A 15,248-nucleotide genomic window follows, 5' to 3' on the forward strand; every position below is an offset into this window, starting at 1 on the left:
AGACTCTGTGGGCCATAAGAGACTCTTTTGCATGCGTGGTGATTTACAAAGGCATGTAAGGGAGGTATAGAAGATTTCTATGGTTGGAGTCCTCCTCTGTGCCACGCTTCTACATTGACAAACAGGACTTGTATGTGTGATCTATGTGTTAACATCAGGAACTTTGACATACCATCATCCAGCACAAATATGTATGAATAAGCCTTCCAGTATAATGAGTGAGGGAGGTCGTATGACTATGAACTCACAACCCTCACCTGGATCACGCTATTGCACATTAGCCATCAACCACTGTATGTGTGACCATGCTACTGTTCATTAGCCATCAACTTATGTATGTGTGAACATGCTATTGCTTATTAGCCATAAACCAATGTATGTGTGATCTATACTGTTCACACTAAGGACCAACAACTTCCTGGAATTAGACTTTATTACTTTACCATAGTGTGCGAGGGAGGTGGTTGAACATCTGCATGTCCTTTCCCTTCATTAAGTAGGCAGTCGCTGTAGATCTGAGGGGGACATGCAAGGAAAATAAAAAACAGCATTTTTGCTTGTACATGATTGGGTGATAAAATCAGCAGAGCTTCCCCTCATTTCAGAGCTTCCCCTCATTTCAGATCTTCCCCTCAGATATACAGTGACTGCACTTCCAAGTGCACTTGCAGTGCAAAGTGGATTTGCCTTTAGTAAATCGACCCCTTTGTGTTTAACCTATATATAATATGCACTTGGTCATCTGTCTGTAGTACAGAGGAGGTTTTTTTAGAAATTGTTTTTAAAATATATTTGTGTACAATAAAGTGGATTTATATAGTGCTTTGGCTTTTAGGACTGTTGTATGTATATATACCCTTTCCATGTCTGGTTGAGCCCATAACTAGTATTTTTTACAGTATATTCTTAGGTAATTCATATTGTAGTGTATACTTTCCTAGTGATTATTTATGTTCTAGTCCCAACTTGAATAGGACCACTAACAGCAATTTGTACCTTTTGAAATTAACATTACATTAAAATGTATTCCCAGCAAAAACAGCCCAAATATTGTAGTACACATGTTCTCAGTATTCCTTTATTGGTGCTCCAGCCCTTATTCAAATGGGATCCCCAACAGACATTTGTACCTTTTAACCACTTCAGCCCCGGAAGGATTTACCCCCTTCCTGACCAGAGCACTTTTTACAATTTGGCACTGCGTCGCTTTAACTGCTAATTGCGCGGTCATGCAATGCTGTACCCAAACAAAATTTGCGTCCTTTTCTTCCCACAAATAGAGCTTTCTTTTGATGGTATTTGATCACCTCTGCTGTTTTTATTTTTTGCGCTATAAACGGAAAAAGACCGAAAATTTTGAAAAAAAATGATATTTTCTACTTTTTGTTATAAAAAAAATCCAATAAACTCAATTTTAGTCATACATTTAGGCCAAAATGTATTCGGCCACATGTCTTTGGTAAAATGTCAATAAGCGTATATTTATTGGTTTGCGCAAAAGTTATAGCGTCTACAAACTAGGGTACATTTTCTGGAATTTACACAGCTTTTAGTTTATGACTGCCTATGTCATTTCATGAGGTGCTAAAATGGCAGGGCAGTACAAACCCCCCCCCCAAATGACCCCATTTTGGAAAGTAGACACCCCAAGGAAATTGCTGAGAGGCATGTTGAACTCATTGAATATTTATTTTTTTTGTCCCAAGTGATTGAATAATGACAAAAAAATAAAAAATAAATAAAAAAAAAAAAAAAATTACAAAAAGTTGTCACTAAATGATATATTGCTCACACAAGCCATGGGCATATGTGGAATTGCACCCCAAAATACATTCAGCTGCTTCTCCTGAGTATGGGGATACCACATGTGTGGGACTTTTTGGGAGCCTAGCCGCGTACGGGGCCCCGAAAACCAAGCACCGCCTTCAGGATTTCTAAGGGCATAAATTTTTGATTTCACTCCTCACTACCTATCACAGTTTTGAAGGCCATAAAATGCCAAGATGGCACAAAACCCCCACAAATTACCCCATTTTGGAAAGTAGACACCCCAAGCTATTTGCTGAGAGGCATGTTGAGTCCATGGAATATTTTATTTTTTGACACAAGTTGCGGGAAAGTGACAATTTTTTTTTTTTTTTTTGCACAAAGTTGTCACTAAATGATATATTGCTCACACAGGCCATGGGCATATATGGAATTGCACCCCAAAATACATTTAGCTGCTTCTCCTGAGTATGGGGATACCACATGTGTGGGACTTTTTGGGAGCCTAGCTGCGTACGGGGCCCCGAAAACCAAGCACCGCCTTCAGGATTTCTAAGGGCATACATTTTTGATTTCACTCCTCACTACCTATCACAGTTTTGAAGGCCATAAAATGCCAAGATGGCACAACCCCCCCCCAAATGACCCCATTTTGGAAAGTAGACACCCCAAGCTATTTGCTGAGAGGCATGTTGAGTCCATGGAATATTTTATATTTTGACACAAGTTGCGGGAAAGTGACAATTTTTTTTTTTTTGCACAAAGTTGTCACTAAATGATATATTGCTCACACAGGCCATGGGCATATGTGGAATTACACCCCAAAATACATTCTGCTGCTTCTCCTGAGTATGGGGATACCACATGAGTGGCACTTTTTGGGAGCCTAGCTTCATACGGGGCCCCGAAATCCAATCACCGCCTTCAGGATTTCTAAGGGCGTTAATTTTTGATTTCACTCCTCACTACCCATCACAGTTTCGAAGGCCATAAAATGCCAAGATAGCACAAAACCCCCCAAAATGACCCCATTTTGGAAAGTAGACACCCCAATCTATTTGCTGAGAGGCATGGCGAGTATTTTGCAGCTCTCATTTGTTTTTGAAAATGAAGAAAGACAAGAAAAACGTATTTTTTTTTTCTTTTTTCAATTTTCAAAAGTTTGTGACAAAAAGTGAGGTCTGCAAAATACTCACTATACCTCTCAGCAAATAGCTTTGGGTGTCTATTTTCCAAAATGGGGTCATTTGGGGGGGGTTTGTGCCATCTGGGCATTCCATGGCCTCCGAAACTGTGATAGGCAGTGAAGAGTGAAATCAAAAATTTACGCCCTTAGAAAGCCTGAAGGCGGTGCTTGGTTTTCGGGGTCCCGTACGCGGCTAGGCTCCCAAAAAGTCTCACACATGGGGTATCCCCGTATTCAGGAGAAGCAACAGAATGTATTTTGGGATGTAATTTCACATATTCCCATGGCATGTTTGAGCAATATATCATTTAGTGACAACTTTGTGCAAAAAAAAAAAAAAATTGTCTTTTTTCCGCAACTTGTGTCACAATATAAAATATTCCATGGACTCGACATGCCTCTCAGCAAATAGCTTGGGGTGTCTACTTTCCAAAATGGGGTCATTTGGGGGGGGTTTGAACTGTCCTGGTATTTTATGCACAACATTTAGAAGCTTATGTCACACATCACCCACTCTTCTAACCACTTGAAGACAAAGCCCTTTCTGACACTTTTTGTTTACATGAAAAAATTATTTTTTTTTGCAAGAAAATTACTTTGAACCCCAAAACATTATATATTTTTTTAAAGCAAATGCCCTACAGATTAAAATGGTGGGTGTTTCATTTTTTTTTTTCACACAGTATTTGCGCAGCGATTTTTCAAACGCATTTTTTGGGGAAAAACACACTTTTTAACATTTTAATGCACTAAAACACACTATATTGCCCAAATGTTTGATGAAATAAAAAAGATGATCTTAGGCCGAGTACATGGATACCAAACATGACATGCTTTAAAATTGCGCACAAACGTGCAGTGGCGACAAACTAAATACATTTTTAAAAGTCTTTAAAAGCCTTTACAGGTTACCACTTTAGATTTACAGAGGAGATCTACTGCTAAAATTACTGCCCTCGATCTGACCTTCGCGGTGATACCTCACATGCATGGTGCAATTGCTGTTTACATTTGACGCCAGACCGACGCTTGCGTTCGCCTTTGTGCGAGAGCAGGGGGGGACAGGGGTGCTTTTTTTTTTTTTTTTCCTTATTATTTTTTTGCTTTTTTATCTTATTTTTAAACTGTTCCTTTCATTTTTTTTTTTTTAATCATTTTTATTGTTATCTCAGGGAATGTAAATATCCCCTATGATAGCAATAGGTAGTGACAGGTACTCTTTTTTGAAAAAATTGGGGTCTATTAGACCCTAGATCTCTCCTCTGCCCTCAAAGCATCTGACCACACCAAGATCGGTGTGATAAAATGCTTTCCCAATTTCCCAATGGCGCTGTTTACATCCGGCGAAATCTAAGTCATGAAATGCTCGTAGCTTCCGGTTTCTTAGGCCATAGAGATGTTTGGAGCCATTCTGGTCTCTGATCAGCTCTATGGTCAGCTGGCTGAATCACCGACTGCATTCTCAGGTTCCCTGTTGGGACAGGAGAGCCAGAGAAAAACATGGAAGACGGTGGGGGGGGGCATTCCCTCCCACTGCTTGTAAAAGCAGTCTAGAGGCTAATTAGCCGCTATGATTGCTTTTACATGAAAGCCGACCGCTGGCTGAAAAGAATGATACCAAGATGATACCTAAACCTGCAGGCATCATTCTGGTATAACCACTCAAAGTCCAACAACATACCAGTACATTGCTGGTCCTTGTTGGGCATACATTGTAAACTTTTTTTTCATGCAGCCTGTGGGCTGAACGAAAAAAAGATCTTGATCGGTGGGTATGCCCACCATTAGAATACCTCCCTTCATCCACCCACTTCTAATGATGGGCATACATGCACCGTTTTATATATGCCGAAGCATGGAGGCATCCTCCCACAAAAGGCAGGAGCAAATCGCTCCTCCACCCACTGCTGCCCCCACGCTTCGGCATATATGCTGAAGTATGTAACTGTGGTGGTGAAATCACCTCCGACAGCGCTGGAGTCACGGCTTTATGTATCGTGGGAACAAACGCTGTTGCTGTCAAGATAAATAAATCCGCGCTGCAACTGAATGGCGTACCTGCTAAGCAAATGATGGTAAACAAAGTAACATTACAGTATAACAGTAATACTTACCATACCTGCAAAGCAAATACAAAAAAAAAACATAGTAAAAAATAAAATATTTAACGCAACCTGTGCCTACCTAAAATATATATATGCCGAAGCATGGGGGCATCCTCCCACAAAAGGCAGGAGCAAATCGCTCCTCCACCCACTGCTGCCCCCACGCTTCGGCATATATGCTGAAGTATGTAACTGTGGTGGTGAAATCACCTCTGACAGCGCTGGAGTCACGGCTTTATGTATCGTGGGAGCAAACGCTGTTGCTGTCAAGATAAATAAATCCGCGCTGCAACTGAATGGCGTACCTGCTAAGCAAATGATGGTTAACAAAAAACAAAGTAACATTACAGTATAACAGTAATACTTACCATACCTGCAAAGCAATTACAAAAAAAAAACATAGTAAAAAATAAAACATTTAACGCAACCTGTGCCTACCTAAAATATATATATGCCGAAGCATGGGGGCATTCTCCCACAAAAGACAGGAGCAAATCGCTCCTCCACCCACTGCTGCCCCCACGCTTCGGCATATATGCTGAAGTATGTAACTGTGGTGGTGAAATCACCTCCGACAGCGCTGGAGTCACGGCTTTATGTATCGTGGGAGCAAACGCTGTTGCTGTCAAGATAAATAAATCCGCGCTGCAACTGAATGGCGTACCTGCTAAGCAAATGATGGTTAACAAAAAACAAAGTAACATTACAGTATAACAGTAATACTTACCATACCTGCAAAGCAAATACAAAAAAAAAACATAGTAAAAAATAAAACATTTAACGCAACCTGTGCCTACCTAAAATATATATATGCCGAAGCATGGGGGCATCCTCCCACAAAAGGCAGGAGCAAATCGCTCCTCCACCCACTGCTGCCCCCACGCTTCGGCATATATGCTGAAGTATGTAACTGTGGTGGTGAAATCACCTCCGACAGCGCTGGAGTCACAGCTTTATGTATCGTGGGAGCAAACGCTGTTGCTGTCAAGATAAATAAATCCGCGCTGCAGCTGAATGGCGTACCTGAAAACAAAAAAATGGTTAAAACACATTAAACTATAAAAAAATTACATACCTGAAAAGCAAACATGATAAAACATAACAATAAAACATTGCAGAATAGAATACAGTAAAAAAGAGCAGAACAATAGAGAGAAAATAGAGAGAGAGAGAACAATAAAACGACAACTATTTTTGTTTTTTTTATTTTATATTTTTTTTGTGTATTTTTTTTTTTTTTTTACATTTTTTTTTTATAACTGTAACTTTTAAAACTGTAACGGTTCCAGGTTTGGGTCTCTCAAAATGCGATGGCATCTTGGGAGACCCTGTGAAAGTGTGTCCTAGTCTGTGCAGTGCTGTACCCTACGCTAAAACTCAACTAGTGTATGGTAGCGTTCAAAACATTCACCAATGCAAAGACCAGGATTGCCAGGACAGGAGGGACAATAATACCGGGTGTCACGCCTAAATCCGCGCTTGCTGCAGACATGACATTTTCTTTGGGGGGCTCGTTGGGTAGGGGTACTCTGGAGGACATAAGGAAAATGCCTCTTATGCAGCCGGACTACTGCATTTGGTTGGGGAAGGTGAGGTGGAGCACCGTCTGGAAACAGAAGGGCTCTGACGATCTCTTCCTGGAATTTAAGGAAGGATCCAGTCCGTCCTGAAGCTCTGTATAGCACATGAGCGTTCAGCAAAGCCAATTGAAATAAGTATACAGACACTTTTTTGTACCAGCGTCTGGCCTTACGGGCAATTAGGTACGGCGCCAACAACTGGTCGTTGAGGTCCACCCCTCCCATATTTTGGTTATATTCGTGGACACAGAGGGGTTTCTCCACAACACCAGTCGCCGTAGTAATTTGGGTCGTCATGTCTGCATGAAGGGAGGTAAGAACGAAAACATTCTTATTGTCCCTCCACTTCATAGCGAGCAAGTTATTACACTGCAAGCAGGCTCTCTCCCCCAGCCTAAGACGGGAATCTACAAGCCGCTGAGGAAAGCCCCGGCGATTAGGTCGCACGGTGCCACATGCTCCAATTTGATGATCAAAAAGGTGACTGAAAAGTGGCACGCTCGTGTAATAATTGTCCACGTACAAGTGGTACCCCTTTCCGAATAAGGGTGACACCAAGTCCCACACTATCTTGCCAGCGCTTCCTATGTAGTCAGGGCAGTTTGTCGGCTCTACGTGACTATCTTTGCCCTCGTAAACCATAAATCTACATGTATAGCCTGTGGCCCTGTCACAGAGCTTATACATCTTGACCCCGTATCTGGCACGCTTGCTGGGAAGGTACTGTTTGAATGACAAGCGGCCAGAAAATTTAATCAGGGACTCATCAACGCAGACAACTTGATGGGGAGTAAACAAGTCTGCAAAACGTTGGTTGAAGTGGTTTACGAGGGGCCGAATTTTGTAGAGCCGATCGTATCCAGGGTCTCCATGAGGACGACAGAGTTCATTGTCGTTGAAGTGCATGAACCGCAAAATCTGCTCGTATCGTGCCCTGGCCATGGAAGCAGAGAACACGGGCATATGGTGAATTGGGTCAGTGGAGCAATATGACCGCAACTCACTCTTTTTGGTTATGCCCATGTTGAGGGAAAGGCCCAGAAAGATCTTAAATTCGGAGACCGTAATTGGTCTCCAATCTCTGGCAAGGGAGGACTGGGGAATAGTGGCGATGTGTTGACCAGCGTATAAATTGCTTTGGTCCACAATAGATCTATAGAGATCTTCGGTGAAAAACAGTGAATAAAAATCCAGTGGCATAAAATCAACTGTTTCCACCTGAATTCCGGGTTGGCCAGTGAATGGGGGCAATACGGGTGCTGCAGAAGTGGTGGGTACCCAATTCGGATTGGTGAATGCAGCAGGAAGGGCACTATGGGCACGACGGGCCTGTGTTTGTCTTCTTGGTGGCAGCGGGACCCTACTAGTGCTTGCCACCTCACCAGCTTGAACTTTATGGGACTCGCCACGTCACCACGTGATACTGCAGTGCTGGATGTACGACCAGGGTGTACTAGGCAGCTGGTGCTTGCCAGTTCACCAGAAGGAATAGCGGCACTAGTACTGCTTTGCTCCATACGAGGGACCTGCGGTTCTTGCACTTCAAGGACAGAAGAAGAAGTTCGGGGTCTGGTACGCCTGACCCTAGCAGGGACCACAACTCCGTCATCAGAGCTATCTGTCATGGAGCCGCTGTCCTCTACAGGATCGTATTCTGAGCCTGAACTTGACAGATGAGTGACTTCCTCTTCACTATCTGTCATGCTCAGAAACGTGTAGGCCTCTTCACTAGTGTACCTTCGATTTGCCATTTTGGGCTCTAAATTTAGGGGTACACTAGTGAGACTCACAGGCAAAAAAGCTCCTGACTGTCAGCGACTGATTCAAAACGCTACCAAAAAACTGTTAGCGATCGCAGGGATCAGGCCTGACTCTGCAAACGCTGCAGTTATGTGTGCTTAGTGTTTTGTGACAGTTATCGATCGATACTGCACTTGGGTGGGCTGGGCAGGGCTGGGCTGAGGAGCAAAACGCAGGTGCTAGCAGGTATCTGGGCTGATCCCGCTAACACTGCGTTTTTTTGGGGGACCCTAAACTGCTGGGGAGTATAGATCTGATCGGATCAGATATCGATCCGTTCAGATACTATAGCACTAAGGGAGGTGTATGCTGCGTGCATGGGTGTTAGCGGTACTGGCGCTAACCTGACGCTGCCTGGGGCGACGCAGACCTTATCTGACCCTAAAAACGTAACTTATATCACCGCCGGGCAATTAGGGGGTTAAACCTTTATAAGGTAATAAACGGCGGGTGCCCTAAAACTATAATAAACTATAAAAAACTGCAAAAAACAAACCAACTAACCAGCGTTACCCGTAACAATTATATGGTGATCACTGGTGAAAGGGTTAACTAGGGGGCAATCAAGGGGTTAAAACCTTTAGAAGGTAGTATATGGGGGTCCCTGTCGCTATAAAACACTGACAGCGAACCTATATACTTACCTCCCTAACTAGCGTCACCTGTGTCACTAATACAGCGATCAGAAAAACGATCGCTTAGTGACACTGGCGACGGGGGGTGATCACGGGGTTAAAACTTTATTAGGGGGGTTAGGGGGGTACCCTGGACCTAAGGGGGGGTACCCTAGACCTAAAGGGGGCTAACCTAACTGCCCTAACACTTATAACTGACACAAACTGACACCAATGCAATAATCAGAAAAAAAAAAACCTGCTATTGGTGTCAGTATGTGTGGGGGCACAGGGGGGTGATCAGGGGGTGACTGGGGGGTGACAGGGGGTGACAAGTGTGCCTGCGTGTTCTACTGTTAGTGTAGTGTTGGTGCACTTACTTGGATGTCTTCTCTCCTCGGCGCCGGATCAAAAAGACCGGCTCGAGGAGAGATGACATCACTTCCTCCGCTTCTGTTTACATTCACAGAAGCCGAGGAAGCCCATCATTGGCCAGGAGCGATCGCGAGGGGGGAGCCACGAATGAGTGGCCTCCCCCTCACCTTCGATCAACCCTGACCTGAATCCGACCGCCGCTGGCACCGGGGGGGGTCCGATCGGACCCCCCACCCGCGGGCAGGCAAGGACGTCCCTTTAAGTCCTTTTGCCTGCCCGTGCCATTCTGCCGACGTATATCGTCGTGCGGCGGTCGGCAAGTGGTTAAAAACAACATTACACTATAATTTATTCACAGAAAACACAATCAATATTGTAATACCCTTCAAGTATTAAACAATTTGTGCTTAATCCCTTTTTAATATGACCACCAACATCTAATTATTCCTTTTGAAATCAACATTACAGTATCATTTATTCTCAGAAAAATACCCCAAATATTATAGTGAGTACATTCTCAGTATTAATTTATGGGTGCACAATTCACGACTTGAATAGAAATATCATAGTAAGTGTGTTCCCAGAATTAACTTTTTTTGTTCTCAAACTCTACTTTGAATAGGACCCCCAACAGCCATTTGTAACTGTGGAAACCAACATTACAGTATAATTACAGTATGTGCACTGTCTTTAACCACATGCCTACCGGGGCATTTTTTGCACGCATATTAATAATTGCACTTTTTACTAGAAATTTCTGTAACCCCCCCAGAAGGTATATAGTTTCTGAAAGCAGAGACCCTGGAAAAAAATTTTGGTAGTTGCAATTTTTTATGTCATACATAATTTCTGCAGGTTTTTATTAAATGTACATTTTTTTTTAAACTTAAAATTGTTATTCAATTTTTAGGGAAAAAAAAAGAGAATAAATACAGGAAGCATTAAAGGAGATGCGATGGTACATTCTCATATATATATAGTATGTATACACATTAGTTCATACATATAATAGTCGTGTACACATATTACACAAGAGGGCAGTAATTTAAGCTATTGTATGTTTATACATTAGCTTTCACAGGTAACAAACTATAGGGTAACGTTGCAAACTTATATTTAAGTCTAAACATGCTGCAGAAAAGAAGTGGAACTGGCAGGTAATCACACAAGTTGAACAAAAATATAACTGCGCTAATCCAGTGAGAGAAAATAAAGCTGCTACACAAAAATGTGACAAATATTTCAAAAATAGAATAGTGTAAAAATGTAGCGCTAAAATGTGTCAAAAACATGTATTAAAATGAATGTGATACAATAACCTGTGGGTGGCCCCCACTATAATATGAGTATAAATAAAGTCCAACAATATAATAAAAAGTGAAATCCGGTAATTTGGAAAGGTCTCCTAGTGTGTGATTCATCAACATGGAAATCTTGAGATGGAGAGAGAAGGAAGTGGAGGTGCCGGATCTCGAAACACATCTCCTCTAGTTGGGAACAGCTACCGCGATATCCACCGCCCGGAAGGAGTCCTACGTCCAGCCAGGGGATCCAGGTGTCACATCACATGAAATAATTCATGCAGAGAAGGCAAAACTCCAGAAGGAGTAACATAGCAGCTGGGCGGGTTGGTCTGTCGGTATCGGATAGAGAGGATTTGATGTTTTTCTTTTGCCAGATTGATAAGAACGGTTGAACATGGTTCATATGTTTTTCACCTTACGAGCAGTATAGAGCCGTTGCAGAAGCTTTGCGTAAGGACGCAGAGGCACAGAAACTGCTAAAAACAAAGCTTCAGATGAAACTGGTAAGAGTAACTGTCAGCTTCTGGGGGAAGAGTCTGCAGTGAGGAGCTCCATGGACAATACAGTGACTTTGCCTGGACCAGGCACAGAGGCTGTTTCTGTGAATGGTGGAGGAGATGCTGGGTGCAGTAGTGCAGTCTCCTCAGCATCTTGTCCTGTTTTATCCACTGTATTTTAGTGAGAAGAGATCTGATCCTGAGGTAGATGTAGAATGTTTTTGGAGAGAGGTCATATTTGGCTTGGAGGTTTTCAAAAGCCATTAGACAAGAGGAGGCGAAGAGGTTTCCTATGGTGCTAATTCCTGCATTAATCCAAGGATGAAGTTGAAGATCCGAAAGTATAAGTGTGAAAGCTAGTGTAATAGTATAGTATGAGGTATACCCTTCACCATTTGAGGGATTGATGACCAGATTCTTAAGGAGGCTGTTATTGTGTCCATTGGGAAGTGCTTAGTAACGGGGGTTAGAAGTGATGCACTTAGATATAATTTTGGTTCTTTGGTCAGAACCACTGCTTCTATTTGTTTCCAATTGGAAGTAACCTCTGAGTTCCACCAGAGCTTGAGTTGGTCCTGCAGGACTGCTTTGTAAAAATAGTGTACATTAGGCGTGCCTAGTCCACCCATTCATGTTGGGGCCATCAGGTTGGCTTTTTTTATCCTGGGGCATTTTTGCTGCCGTATAAAGGAGTTAATAATAGTTTGGATAGTCCGTAGTTGTGCTGGAAGGAATGGAACTGGTAATGTGCGAAAAATATATAAAACGTGCGGAAGCATATACATTTTAACCAACGCAATTCTGCCAGTCCATGACACAAAAGGGTGGTGAAGGTCAGTTGATAATTGTTGAAGCTTTTCTACAAGGTCTGCTAGATTGGAGCGTAATAATTTTTTACTGGGTGATATCAAGTGAATTCCCAGGTAGGAGAAGGATGAGTTTGGTGACCACAAAAATGGGAAGTGTGTTGAAATGTGTTGTGTGGTTTGCTTGTCTAACCCTATTGCTAGCATAAATGACTTAGTATGATTAACTATGTATAAGTAAATATCGCTGAATTTTTCAAGGATGTGTTGTGGTTAATTTGGAGAATGTTTAGGATCTGTAAGGGTAATTATCACATCATCAGCATAGAGCCCAATTTTGTGTTCTGTGGTACCAATGTTGACACCCTTGACTTGGGGTGTGGAGTGAATCATTTGGGCTAGGGGTTCCATCACCATGGCAAAGATTAAAGGTGACAGCGGGCAACCTTGTCTCAAGCCGTTTGTGATGTTAAAAGTGTTAGATATTACACCTGATGTCCATACTCTCATGGTTGGGGACTTGTATAGGCTGAGGATAGCATTCAAAAATATACCTGATATGCCAAACTTACGTAAGACAGCCTCCAGGTAAGCCCATTGTATTCTATTGAACGCCTTCTCTGCATCCAAAGAGAGGAGCAGAGAAGGCATGTGAATGTGTTCTACCCATTGAATGATGTCAATAAAATGCCTGGTCCCACCTGAGGCTTGCCTATCAGGTATAAATCCAACCTCGTCTACATGTATAAGTTGGGGCATAACCGAGGTGAGACGGAGTGCTAATAGATTTGTGTATAGTTTTGTGTCTGTATTTAATAGAGAGATGGGTAGTTCGCTGGAGAGTCTGTTTTTTTGCCCGGTTTGGGGAGAGTCACTATTAATGCTTCCATGGATTCTTTGGGAATATTCCCGGTTGAGGCATATTGGTTAAATGTGGTACATAGGTGGTGTGATGGAATGTCATTGAAGTGTTTGAAGTATTCATCAGAGAACCAATCAGGACCTGGGGCTTTGTGCAATGGAAGAGATTTAATAGATTTATAGACCTCGTCCGGAGTGAAGGGGGTAGACAGAGCTGTTAGTTGTGTAGGGGATAATGATGGGAGATGTATGGATGAGAGAAAGGATTCAATTTTTTTGAGATTTGGTGGGGTGGTGGATTCTGACTCTTGCAAGTTGTATAGTTGAGCATAGAAAGATGCAAAGGTATTGGCCAGCGCGTTAGTCATGCGTGTTCCTTGTGTGTTTAGGAGGAAAGGAATTTTGATGCGGATTTGTTGTCATTTGATTTGTCTAGCCAGGTAAGCTCCATTTTTGTTATTCGAACAGTATGAATTCAGTTTCATATGGTTGACATAGTAGTCAAAATTATGATGGAGGAGTTCACTTAGTTTGTAGCATTGGTCTCTGATTGCGTTATAGGTTGCCTGATTGGGTGAATTTTTAATTTTGCAGACACCTCCATGGATCGTATAGATCTTCATTTTCAATGAATGATGATAGGGCTGATGATCTACGTCTGTCGGGATTGATGGAGTCCAAAGTGGAGTTTGAGATATCATTAAAGTCACCGCATATGATTAATGCAATGTTTTTGTAGGGACCTAGTTTGTTTCGGAGCTTTTTGTAAAATTTACATTGGGCAGTGTTGGGCACATAAATGTTCACTAGAGTCAAGGGGTGATTGTCAATAGTGGCAGATAAGATTATGAGTTTGCCGTCCTCATCTGTGTCTACGTGGTGTAAGATGAAGGAAACTCTGGCACTAATGGCTACCATCACCCCGCATTTTTTTTTTGTGCTGGCAAAGAAATAATGAGAGCATTTTTTATGAGTGCATGTGGGGTTTGATGTTGGAAAAATTAGTTACTTGGACACAAATTATGTCTGCATTTTTGGAGCATGCTTCTTTCCAGAGATTCCTTTTAAAAGGGCAATTAAGCCCTTTGGCATTTATAGATGTAATATTGAGTGACATGTTTTTGGAATACGGTGGCTGTCTTGTGGAAGTTGAGCGGGACTATAGCACTGTATATTTTTAGTAGTTTGAAAAGGAGTTTGTTAAACTGTTTTATTATACACTATACTGAAGAACAATTAAATCTGAACGGTAGAAATGACAATTGTTGCAGTTCAGTATGTAGAGCAAATATTACAGATTTTGAACGTTCGGTAACAATACCCACACTAGAAATGGGAAAGGAAAGCAAGAAATGTGTAACTTGTGAGGTGTTATAGAGCAGCGTTCAACTGATTGTGCTTAGCACGCTATTAAACTGGGGGTAAGGTGGAATTCAACAGTTCACCCAAGCAGGATATGTCCATGTTGGGGACAAGTAACCTTGCGGACTCAGTTAGTCTTTGGGTGCCTATATCGGTTGAGGTTGATGAAGAGATGAGGAGATGGTTTGATTGTGTGACGGGTGAGAGGACGTTGGAATGGGTAGTAAGCCCAGATTGGTAATTTTTTTGTAGCCCTCTTTAGGAGAGAAAATTGGGATGACTTTTTGCTGGTAGTTGACCAGTAATTTTGTAGGGTATCCCCAGCGGTAAATAATTTTATTCTTCTGTAGGATTGAAGTGACAGGAGTATGATCTTCGTAGCTCCATTGTGGCTGGTGACAAATCCACAAAGAGTAAGGTGCCGGAAAAAGGCCTGAGGGTTCTAGGCATGTGCAGAATTTGTTCTTTTATGTGAAAAAAATGAATTCTGGCCAGGACATCCCTAGGCGTCTCCACGGGGAGAAAAATCAGGTTTTGCGATTCTATGCGCACGATCAATGAGCATTTCACGGAATGATAGATTAGGGAGTAAAGTGGTAAAGAGCTTTTGTAGATTTTTTTTAGCTCATTAGAGGATACCGATTCAGGGATACCTCTGAATTTTATATTGTTTCATCTGGATCTCTCCTCAAAGTCTGCTAACTTCAGATTAATTCTTTGCATCTCTTCTGAGTGATGGTCATGAGCATCCAGAAGCTCATTGTGAGCTTTTCCCACTTCAGAGATATGCTCCTCCATATTATCGTTTCTTTCTTCCAGGCATTCAATCCTGTCATGCACTGGTGATTGACTGACTGATTGGCAGCACTGGTGGGCACTGTTGGGGCTGCACTGATTATCAGGAAACTGATGATCAGTGCCCTAATTGTCAGTGCAGATATCCCCTGTGTGGGTTTTCCAGTTTTCGGCTCTTCTTTCCTCACACGATTTC

Source organism: Aquarana catesbeiana, linkage group LG04 (genome assembly GCF_042186555.1).
Source record: "Aquarana catesbeiana isolate 2022-GZ linkage group LG04, ASM4218655v1, whole genome shotgun sequence".
Taxonomy (NCBI): Eukaryota; Metazoa; Chordata; class Amphibia; order Anura; family Ranidae; genus Aquarana; species Aquarana catesbeiana.